The 12,197-nt window shown below is 40.3% G+C and overlaps 1 pseudogene; it reads left to right on the top strand.

The window, feature by feature from the left end:
* Positions 1-297: 297 nt before the first annotated feature.
* LOC116510259 lies at positions 298-2,571 on the top strand (annotated as a pseudogene).
* Positions 2,572-12,197: the final 9,626 nt, after the last annotated feature.

The raw sequence follows: 12,197 nt of genomic DNA, 5'->3' as shown, positions 1-12,197 counted from the left end.
AAACCAGTAGGAACACACCACTGGTCACGTCTTAGGTTCAAAGCCAACTGGGTTTGTCCCACTATCTCAGCTCTAGGCAGAAGGAGGCAGTGATAAACCATTTGTAAAATCTTACCAAGAAAACTGCAAGATCAAATCCAGGCAATTCCCTGGAATCAAGGCTGATGCAAAGAGTACAAAATAAAAGAATGAAAAAGCATGATTTCATGAGGGTGGTATTGCAGATAGTTTATGATTGATTTCTAGGATGCTACAATTTCTGAAGGCTTTTCTGTTTCAAGAAGGAGACTGGTTTCCATGGATCTCTCTGTCAGCATTGCTCTTCTCTTGATTATCTCCTGCTGCCTGTGGAATACCGAATCTCGAATGTATTCTTCCATGTTTAGTGTGCCAAATGGGAGTTCCTGGGGTGAATGCGGACCGATTTCATTTTGTACTTCTGGCTATGCTAACGCCTTTGCCCTGAAGGTAGAAGTTTACTTTTCTGAAGCTCCTTCACTTCTAAATTTTCTCTTGAAACTGCTTATCTTTCAAGTAAGGCAATCAAGAAGTCATTGTGTTGAGGCTTTACACTTTTGATTCTACAACGAAAGAAATGTATTGAGTTTGGATGGAATATTGTGTGGCAGATCCAATCTTGATCCAATTCATTTTCCATTATTTATGGGTAAATGTTGGAATTCCTGAGAATTGAAATCTGAAGGACAGCAAGGGGAGAAAGGCTGATCTAGAACTTTACCAAGGTCATATTTTCTTAGGTGGAAAAAGACAAATGGACACTTGACAAGACAGGTCTGAATGGCATCCGCTTGTACTGCGATGATGGCGTAGTAATTGAGTCTAGAGTTGGACCGTGAGTAACTGATTTTCTTACCATATTTCATTTCCTTGTCATGAAGATTGGGAGAGGAGATGACCTTTCTGAATGAGCTGCTGTGCTGAGACATGGATGAGATATTTTGTATTCCTGAGTTGTGCAGTGGTGTAACTAATAGTTTGTGGGCCATAGTAAGTGTATCTCATTTGGTCCCTTTGGCTCTTCTTTCCTAGCATGCATTTATTCCAACAAGACCCCTTGTGGATTTGAGTTTCCTACATACTTCTCCCATTGTACAGTTCATGAATCTTCCTTATAACTAGAAGGCTTCCAAGGTCCCTTCCAACTCTGATATTCTATATTCAATACTTAAAACTTTAATAAACTTGAAAAGCCCCTGCATTGGTTGCATTTAATAGAACAAAATTAGTTAGAGGTTTTCTTGATACTTCTGGTACTTTTGGGTGGTTTCCTAAGGACACTGGAGGTTCTTGGGTGTCTCAGGACATTGTATGTTCGCCTGGTGACTTTCCACACCTTAAGAAGTTTGTAGGGATAATGGACACCTCTGCATGTACACACCTTCTATGCTTTCTGCAGATTCCTGGCCGACAGTAACTGTGCATCATTTGCAATACCTTTTACCTCTTTATCAGATTATTTAATTACGATAGGTTCATTGCAAATGAAGGTCTCGGCAGTCAAAATGCCTCAAATCAGGGTTAGGGCAGCATTGGACATTTGAGATGTTGATTCAACTTTCTTTATTGCACAATCCTCTCTCCCCAAATAAAACATGGGGAAGGGCCACATGGCAGCCAGAGGAAGAACTCTGTTTTCCTGTGGAATACCATGTGTAAAGTAACAAGGGAAGCTGAGCTAGAACTCAGACTTCCAATAAGAAAATAAGGCATTGAATTTCCACAGGGGACTTGCTAGCCTGACTCACTACTTCACTAGTGGGTAATTCATTCATTCAAGGGTAATAGAAGGAAAAGGGGAAATGCTGCTTCGAATAGTGTAAGACATTTGCGGTATGAGAAGCCTCTGCTATAATGGTCTACTTAAGTGACCATGGGTAAAGTGGTCAATAGAGGGGGCATGCAGAAGTGAACTAACTTCCCTGTCATTGTATTTCTACTCTCTTATACTTATTCTCCTTTTTGTTTGACAAAAACAAACAAACAAATGAACAAATAAACAAAAATGGGATAAATAATTATCCAATTTTTATGCCAGCTGCCAAAAGACCCCTTTCCTCCATTGTTTTCTACAATAGCACCACAGAATTAGGCTGACTATCAAATTTTGACCCAGAATTGTGTAATGATAGCAAAAACTAGACTTTAACTTGATTCCTAGCCCAAGATTTTAGCCATTGTGCCTGAATCTCTTGGATTGATGACAAGTGTTTAATTTAGACACTAAAAGATGGTTATCTATCTTTTCTGGCAGGTGGGGAACCTGGACCAGAAAACTATTCTGCAAAGCAGGCTTCCTGGTTTCTTTTTCTCTGAGAGTGGAACCGCGTCAAGGAATTCTTGATGATACAGCAGTTAACAACATCCAGTTCAAGTGCAGTGTTGGTGGTGGCCTGACATTTTGGCACTAAGTTGGGTGAATAGGGCACATGGAATAGGGCACAGTGCTGCCCGTCAAATGGTATATGTGGGATAAGAACAAGGGTGGAGGATGCAGAGGGATTCACACGTGATGACACAGCACTCAATGATGTGGCCTTTTACTGCTGTTAATGGTTGATACATGTTTCCTCACCTATAAATATACTTTCGCTATGCATTTTCAAAGAATGAAGACTGCTAACTTGAGAATAAAGGGTGTGTTTCAGTGGTGGGTTCCAGGCGTACAACCCAGTACAGCTGTACCGGTAGTAGCCAGAAGCATCAGCCACCGTACTAGTACAGTGGCTTATTTGGCACACCAACCCACCCGCGTTCCATAGCTGTTTTTGAAGCAACTGGGCCAATTGCACACAGATTGGTTTCCAGTTTCAATTCAATTCAGAGAGCAGGCTAGATTAGTTCTCTTGCACAGACTCAGAGCTACATAGGTAAGCCATGCCCAGGCTCCAAGCCATCTGGCATGGCTCTCAGTCACCAAATAGTTCCCATTGGCTGACGCAGCATGCGGTGCCTGCGTGATATCTGCCGAGCAGCTGGGTGTCGTAGGGCGGTGGCGTGTGCATGTGTGCACAGCATGTGTGCCTGACTAGGACATCCGGCCCCATGCTCAGCGTACCAGTTGCAACGGGGTTTGGAACCCACCACTGGTATGTTTGTGCATAATGTGGTAATACAAGGTAACTGTTCCCTCTGATGTTACCTCTTCAAACAATCTGGGAAGGTATAACAAAGGAAGCAGCAGAAACCTCAAGCACTCAAGTGATTGACTGTTTTCCCTCTTGTCATTTTGATCCAAGTCACAGCAACAAACTATAATAACGTATTACTGCTTGCTTGCTTACTTGCATGCAAATAAAATTATGTTGCATCTTCAATTTTCTTTCTTTCAATAAACTTGAAAAAAAGAGAGAAGGATTTATATTCTTTGTAGTCATCTGGTTGTTAGTCTTCTGAATGTCCAGTTGCTTTTTGAAAACACCTTTGAGACAGTCGTGACCTGGATGACAGAGAATCTCCATAAACATCCAGTAGTATTTTAGTATCAGGACCTTTGCTGCATTTTGTTACTTTTCTACCAAACTGACTCAATTCTTCATTAGATAAACTAAAACCCCATTTTTGTTCTATGATAGGATGCATTTCTAGCTAGGATCAGTTCTTGGGTGGCAATGATAGTGTAGCTGAATATTCATCATTTAAAGTGTTGACAGCATCTTATCTTCCATTTGGGTTTTGAAATTATCAAGGTAGTGAGAAAGGGGTGCCATCCTCAAATGTTCAACAGGAAAATATATCACAAAGCATGTCAGAGTTTGTTGCAGAAATCACATCCAGATTCTTCCAACATGGTAGAGGGGATAGATTGGTTTCCAGTTTCAATTCAATTCAGATAGCAGATAGATGATTAGTTCTCTTGCACAGACTCAGAGCTACACAGATAAGCCATGGCCAGGCTCCAAGCCATCTGGTATGGCTCTCAGTCACCGAAGAGTTCCCATTGGCTGACCCAGGTCCCATGCCTATACATTGGCTGACCTTGTTACCAATCCTATTTCAGCCAGTCCCCAATGGCTCACCTGTTGCTATGTCCTATTCCAGCTCATGAATAGCATTACCCTAAAGATATAAAAAGAATGGAAGACAACTGGTCACTCCAATATTTTTGAAAAAAATCTTGACCAACACACAGCACCTTTTTAATATTGGGTTTGTATTTTTTAAAAAAACATAGTTTGATAAAACTTGACATTTGAGTCTGGAGAACAAAAAGATAATGCAGAGAGAATGGTTGAGGTGCTGTCCATACTGGGTTTAGGAGCTAAGGTATGTACTTCAATGATTGAAGTTTAGTGTACAGTAAAAAAAGTGCAGAAAGAGAAACTGCTTGAGGAAAATCCAAGAGAATTGGTTTGCACTTTAATTACTCTTGTTTAAGAAGCAGAATTTCCTTTGCTTTTCTGCATCATAAAAAATAACATTTTTCAATTCTTTCCTGTCCCATCCCTTGTTAATAAAATAACAGCACACACTCCTGGCCCCACCTTCTTCTGCACCCTCCCCACTAGCCATCAAAATGTTTTGATGATTGTCTACTCTTCATAGCTAATACAATTCCTAGGCTGTTTTTTTTTGCAGAAGTTGATACAATCCAAAGAATTCAATGATTGTTGGAACAAGACATCGGGACGTGTTCTTTTCAGACCATAAGCTACACTAAATATGGCAGATTGACTTACCATGATAAAAATAAGTTTTCATGAGATTATTACTTTCACTATGAGATAGTTGAGCAATTTGTTCTGACAGTTAATTTTTAGAAATCATTTCAGCAATTAGTTTCAGCAATTTGTTTAAAAAACAGTTTGAGCGGTTAGCTTTAGTATTTGCTTTACATCTGCCTAGATCATCTATTTAAAACCAAAAGACAGTAAATCTAGAATTAATAGAATTTCTTGGTTAACTCTTTCAGAGGAAAAGACCTGTATAGACACCATACTTCTTGAGCAAGATATGCAAATTGTTGAACTAAATGGCTACGGTGGCAACATTAGCAATAGTAATAGCACTTTTACTTAACTTAACTTTACTTTATTGTCATTACACCTCATACAATGAAATTAAATGCCATCTTCAGTGTACATTATAACTATAAAAATGAAACACAAACACACAATCCTTCACATTCTATACAATTGAATTGAAAACCCAATATTGCATTAATATTGCACTATACAGTAGAATTCAATATAGCTACTGCTCTGGGATAGAAGCTGTTTTTCAGCCTATTTGTCCTTGTTTTTATTATCCTGTACTGCCTGCCAGATGGTAATAGTTCAAAAAAGTGTGCCCAGGATGAGTGATGACACCACTTTATATTATAAACTAATAAAAAAGTGGTTCTTGGAATCATTATGCATAATGTGATTAGAATGACATATAATTAGGTAATTTTGTCTTCCCTCAATACCACACAGATCACTGTACATTTTACTGCATTTAGTAAAAATAAGGAAATATATTCTTCCTAATGACTGGATTCATACATGGAGGCAACCCATAATAGGGTTTATTTGAGTTAGTGCAATGAGAACTTCTGCTGTGTTGTGCAACCTATGGCTTATTGCAGTAATAAGCAACTCATGCTCCCCCATCATCTGTGACATTCCCAAGTCTCTTCTGATTCTAATTAATAAAAATTAGCACTTTGATTTCCTGTCATTTCAAGAGTGTAAATATATAAGATCTCCTTATGCACAATTTAGTGCAGGAGTGTCAAACTCAATTTCATTGAGGACTGCATCAGGATTGTGTTTGACCTGGGGACCAAGGTGGGTGTGGCCAGCTTGACATCACTTGTGTTGGAGGTGCCTGTGGTTGCTGAAGCACTCTGCCAACAAAAATGGGCTCTGAGCTCCGTTTTTGGTATCTGAACCTCCTAAGCTCAGTTTTTGCTGGTAGAGGCACCAGTCCTTGATTATTTCCAGAGTGGCTCTGTGGGCCAGATCTAAGCACCCTATGGGCCACTCCCGGGCCTTGAGTTTGACACCCATGATTTAGTGAGTAAAACTTATACTCAGGTTTTCACAATACACCAAACAATAAACATCTATAATAGACAACACTTAAGAATTAAAGAAGCGGAAATACACCAATAAGAGGAAGAGTGGGAAACAGAAGAGAGAAGAAAGATGGAAAGAGAGGGATAGGAGAGAGGGTAAGGGGGGGAAGATGAGGAGGATAAGGAGGAATGGAATGTAGAGAGAGGAGAAGGAGAAAGGAAGGGGAAGTAGAGTAGGAAAGGATGATGGAGGGAAAAAGGAGGTAGGAGAGAGGTAGAATAAAGAGGTGTATGGAGAGCAGAAGAGCTAATAATGGGTATTTATCTTTCTGGGCATTGATGACAAGAGGAACTGATGTAATTACTACTTAATACAATAAGATATTGGCTATGTAATAGTATACATGTGATTGTATGTTATGAAAATGGAAAATAAAAAAGTATATTTCTAAAAAAAAAGAATTAAAATAAATAAATAAAGGCCTCAATCCTACTCACTTTGCATCATCATCACCACCACTGCCACTGTCATCACAACCACACTTAATATGGGACTCTCTCCTCCCCTGCCAGATGTTAAATGTGGTTCACAGCTACTAAAAGATCACCCACATGTTGTTTGTATAGTTCAGCATCTTTAATAAATGTAATTAATTTAAAGTATAATTAAACCAAGCACCATCCAAGCATTCAGTGCACTAAAGCAAAATGTAAATAAATTAGATTTTGTTTTCAGTTAGCAACCACAATTATTTTTTAAAATTTCCTGACTCCATCCAGTGAAGGCAACAGACGCAGAGGTGGGTTGCTGCCGGTTCGACCCGGTTCAGCCGAACTGGTAGTGGCGGTGGCAGGAGGCTTTGCCCACCCGCCTGGATGCTTACGCGTATGCGCAGAAGTGTTGCTTGAGTGTGCGAGCATGCGCAAGCATGCGCAAGCACAAACAAACCAGTAGTAAACCAGTTAGCAACCCACCACTGAACAGAAGGTGCTCAGGTTCCATGACCCTGCCCCTTTTTCTTGTCCTGCCTACACATAAGTCTCCATTTCCTATTCTGGCTGGTAAGACAATTAACTGCAGGAAGACAGTAAGTGGAACTGTAGGAGGTTGCAGAGAGCAGAGAAAGGAGACCAGGGGTGGTGATTGAGTTCTGACTGAGGCTTCCCAAGAGCATGAAGCAAACTCCTTGTCCCGACAAAAAACCCTGTTATTAATTTACTGTGAATTCTTCTCATTCACATACAGCAAAGTCTTTCAAGGGAGGATTTACAGTCACAGACCTCATCTGGCTTGGAGAGCTGACAGGCCGATATCTGCAAAACTTGGCAAGGAGTCTCAGAGAGTCACGAACCAATTAAACAAAATGATTGTCTCCTGCAAACTCCACTCCCCTTTTGCTCCTCTTTTATTTCCTCTGGGAGGGGCCATTCATCGTCCACCTGTGCCCTTATTCCCAAGTTGATGAGTTGCCAGATAAAGCTGTTCCCTTCATCTGGCAACTCTCTGCATGCATACACCAGGAACAGACTCCAGTTGTTCGTCTGCCTCACTAATGTCTGACTGAAGGCAGCTGATAGCTGGCATATGGCTCTGTCCCACTCTCTGCCTCCAACACAGAGCCCTCATCAGAGCCTTCCCCAGACTCCAGGACTGGCCCAGGTTCTTCTCCAACCTCATCACTATCCGAATCTGCTGCCAGCTCCACCGACCACTTGCAGGGCACAACACCTCCCAGTGTATAAAGTGATGGCTATGTGGGCAGGACTAATCTCAAAACAACTCATGCTTCAGATGTCAAACTGGCCTTCTGAAATTCCTAGGCATTTCCATAGGATCCAAAGGTAGTTTAAGCTCGGGGTTTGCAGGTGATCTTTTGAAAAAAGTCAGAAGGTAACATTCAGAGTATGGTCTCCAGATTCATTTTTATCTAAAGGTATCATGTCATTTAGCCCTGGATTATAGGTACAGAAGGGAGACAATGAGCCAGAGCCTGAGAACAAAACTCTGATAAAGGGATAGGGATCAAATATAATGTACTGGGGAAAAAAAACAGGTTTAAGAAGGGAATTAAAGAAAAGTAAGGAATGGAAGGAGAATTTGGCAATTTCAAACTGGTAAACTTCAACTTGCAGAATTCCACCATCTGAACAAGTCTGGGAGTTGAACTCAACATAGTTTAAAGGTTGACAAACACTGAACCAGCATGTGACATTCTCAGTGAGAACCGAGAAATCCATCAATTTCTGCTATAAACCTTATCTTTATTAAAAGTTCTTAAATATTGACTGGTTAATATTGATATTAATATACACACTGACCATTGGTTACTTTCCCCCAAGGGGACAATTTCTCCCAATTACTTGGAAAGTAGCAAGCAATCAAGAATGAGGAACCGATGATAGGAAAATCAAGCTTGGGGACATTTTGTGTATCCCCTCATATGATTCACATTTGATACCTGCATGTGGCTGTAAAAACACAGGTAGAGGGTTGCATTTCTCTAAAAAAAAAACCTTATCACAATCCAGTCTGAAACTTCTTCAATAAGCTTCAGATAAACAATTTTGAATTAAATCATCACAATGACTCTCATAGCAGGAGGTGGGATAACATAATGGATGGAATAATGGATGGAAAATGATCAAGGAGAGATTCAACCTAGAAATAAGGAGAAATTTTCTGACAGTGAGAATAATCAACCAATGGAACAGAAGTTGCCTTTGGAAGTTGCGGTAGCTTCATCACTGGAGGCTTTTTAAGAAGAGACTGTAATCAATGTGATGGATAATATTTTATGAAAGGCGGTAAGTTCATTACAGTCATGGCTTTCAATGCCATTCCTCTAAGCATGATGATCTCTGAATCTAATCCATGATCTTTGAAATGTTTAACAAAGCTTAGATGATATTGTTAGAAATTAATACAGGTGTGTATGAACACACTTTACGGAAATTACATTATCAAATAAAGCATTCACATGAGGGAGGGAGAGAGAGAGAGAGGGAGAGGAAAAGGGGGGGATGGGGCCAGGAAGGAATGGGAGACAGCATAACAAAGGAAGAGTGAGGAGGCAGGAGAAGAATGGCTTACCAGCCAACCACACCACAGTGGTTGCACAGTGGTTACACAAAGAGGGAGAGAGCAAAGCAGGTGAGTGGGCAAGTCATTGCAAGTGGGGTGGGGAAATCCACTCTCCCTTTTTCTTTCCCTGTAGACTTTGCAGGGAAACCTCTCCACGCACGTTGCAACCGGTTGCAACGGAATCCGGAACCCACCACTGGTCATACCATAGGAGGCATAGTTCTAGGTTGTCCAAGCCCAAAATTTCAAGCCTGGTGGCATAACGTATTCTATTGTGAGCAGAGGAATGGAGTACTCGTCTCATGAAACACCTCTGGATTTATGTGTTAATGTCCAATATACAATGTGGATTCCAGGCAGACAAGCTGTATGCGAGAATTGGTTTGGCAAAGGTTTTATATGCCCTAGTTTGCAGTACAATGTTGCCAGAGAAAAAGCTTCGCAAAGTAGGTTAACAACTCTTAATGCCTTTTTGGCAATGCTATTACAGTGAACTCTGGGGCTTAGATCATTTGAGATGAATACTCGTATGTCCTTGACAGAGTGAGGGTTGTCTACGAGGTTGTATCTACCCAGCTTTTATTTGGTGTTCTGATTTTTGTTGACAATGTGTAAGACAGAATATTTGTTGATTGAGATTTGGAGTTGCCAATTGTTCGACCATTCAGACACATAGTCAAGATTGCTTTGTAGGGCAACAGTATTGTCAGTGATGTTGAATAGTTTTACATTCTTGGGAATGAGTGTGGAGGGAACTGGCAGTTCTGGCTTGGCAGGTGGAGCTGGTGGTTGAGGTTGTAGTTAAGTCAGGACCTGTACTTATTGTATCATTTGTTGAAGACTGATGGCAACATTCTTCATTTCACTTTCTATGTTGTCTTGGCATGTCCTGAGCATCTATTTGGCTCATCTGCTGTTGCAGCAGCTCTGGGTTCTGAAGCTATGGCTTGGGTACTGTAGAGTCCATGAAAATTTTGATGAAGAGGAATAGTTCAGATTAACGTCAATTAATGTCAAGTGCTTGGAAATCCAGGCTGGTTAAATGAATATAAAGTTTTATTGCAAGAGTAAAACATTAATAAACCTACAAGGATCTAAACTACTAATGGTCAAATTAAGAGAGCAGTAGATAAGAGTCAATGGAATTCAAGGTGGGCTGGATTTAGATTTCTTGTGGGCACAAAGAGACTTGAGACTGATGTTTGACACCTCCCTTGGACTCAGCTTGGTCATCTCTTACAGTCTTAATTATCCATTGGAATTTGTATCTGTCCTGTTTGATTGTTGTACCTGTTACAGAAGGCTGAAGGAGATGTGGATTTTGCAGACTTAGAATTGAAAGACTGGATGAGTGATGAACTGGATTCTCTTAAGAAGATTGATAGAGATGGGAGAATGGACAATTATACCCAACTGGAAAACAATTTGGAAGAAAGATGGATCAATTTTCAAAAATGGATTTATTATATCTAACCAGATATTTCTGGTAAGATAAGAGATTTGTGTTTTGGTTTACAAAGACAAGGTCTTAACAATGGATAGAGTGGAGATATTTACAGCAGAGGTTTAGGATATTGGAAGATATTGGATGAATCAGTGATAATTGTTGTAATGATTTTTGGCTAATGAAAAGTCTTTGTAAACATTTTACGTTAAATACAGTAACAGATTATTAAAAGGGGGCTTTGAAGTTTTAACTTTGTAAATAAATAGGCACCACTTCATGTGGGGGAGGTAAGAGTATTCTCTGTGCCTTGGCATATAGCCATGCTGGTCGCATGACCACATAAATGTTGCCATGGTGAGGAAAGGCAGGCACGCATACATTCAGCTAGAGTCTGATCTCAGAGTACTACAGCAGGCTTGTGAGGCATGCAGCTCATCGGAGAATGTGATTTATGACACAGATGGAGGGGAGGGAAGAAACAGGGGCAAAGTTCAGCCATAATTTAAATGAGGTCAAATCTGACTGCAATGGGGTATTGCCAAAATGGTGTTCCTAATAAATGACTGGATGTCTTTTGAAACTTGGCTCGAGGCTCATGAATTAAATAGGGCATCTTTTGGAAACCTGACATTGATACCCTCATACAGACTATACGGCATTACACTAATCTAAATATGTAATGAATAATTATAATTAGCTTTCCTGTCCATGAGAGGACATCATTGATCTAACTAAAATTAGCAATATGGACTCCTCTTACAGTGGAGGTCACCTGGGTTCCCAGTAACATGACTGTAGATGTTCCTTCCCTCACTAATTTAGCCTTGATCATTTGTACCAAAAGTATATATTTTAATTAGGAGCATCATGTCCTGTACTGGATTGTTTACTTTTGTTTTGTAGACTTTAGATCAGTGATGATGAACCTTTTCAGCACCGAGTGCCCAAACCAGAATGTGCATGCATGTGTGCACATTGGAACACAAGAAACCTGAAGACCAGCAGGCCAGTGTGTGCATGCTTGTTCTTTTGGCCATTTTCAGGTCATTTTTTTGGGCTGTTTTCAGTCCATTTTTTGACTGTTTTCAGGCTGTTTTGGGGTTTGGGTTTGGGTTAGGAAACAGCCTGAAAACAGCCCGAAAAATGGCCTGGAAAACAGCCTGGAAACAGCCTAAACCTGTTTTTGGCTGGGTTTTTTTGGCCATTTTCAGGCTGTTTTCCGTGCTCCAGCGCCCGCGAAGACCAGCTGACCAGCATACATGTGTGCACTGGAAATTAGAAGAGCAGCTGGTGTGCGTGCCCACAGAGAAGGCTCTGCGGGCCACCTCTGGCACCCGTGCCATAGGTTCGCCATCAGGGCTTTAGACCAAACTGATTCTCAATTCTTCATTAGACATGCCGATACAAAAGGCTGTATATTTACTTTATATTGTTATGTATGATTTGTCTTTCTTATGTTGTTGTATTTTTCTTTCTGCTTTTTAAAGGTAATAATGTTTAATAAAAATTATATTTTTTAAAAAAATTCTTCATTAGAGATATTAAAACCATGGTTTTGTTCTATGATAGGGCACATTTCTAACTAGCATTGATTCTTAGGCAGCAATCATAGTCTATCTGTATCTTCATTTAAAGTACCAATAGCATCT

This window comes from Thamnophis elegans, chromosome 6 (assembly GCF_009769535.1).
Source record: "Thamnophis elegans isolate rThaEle1 chromosome 6, rThaEle1.pri, whole genome shotgun sequence".
Classification (NCBI taxonomy): Eukaryota; Metazoa; Chordata; class Lepidosauria; order Squamata; family Colubridae; genus Thamnophis; species Thamnophis elegans.
Note: the sequence above shows the minus strand (reverse complement) of the source record. Positions and strands in the feature narration are given on the sequence as shown.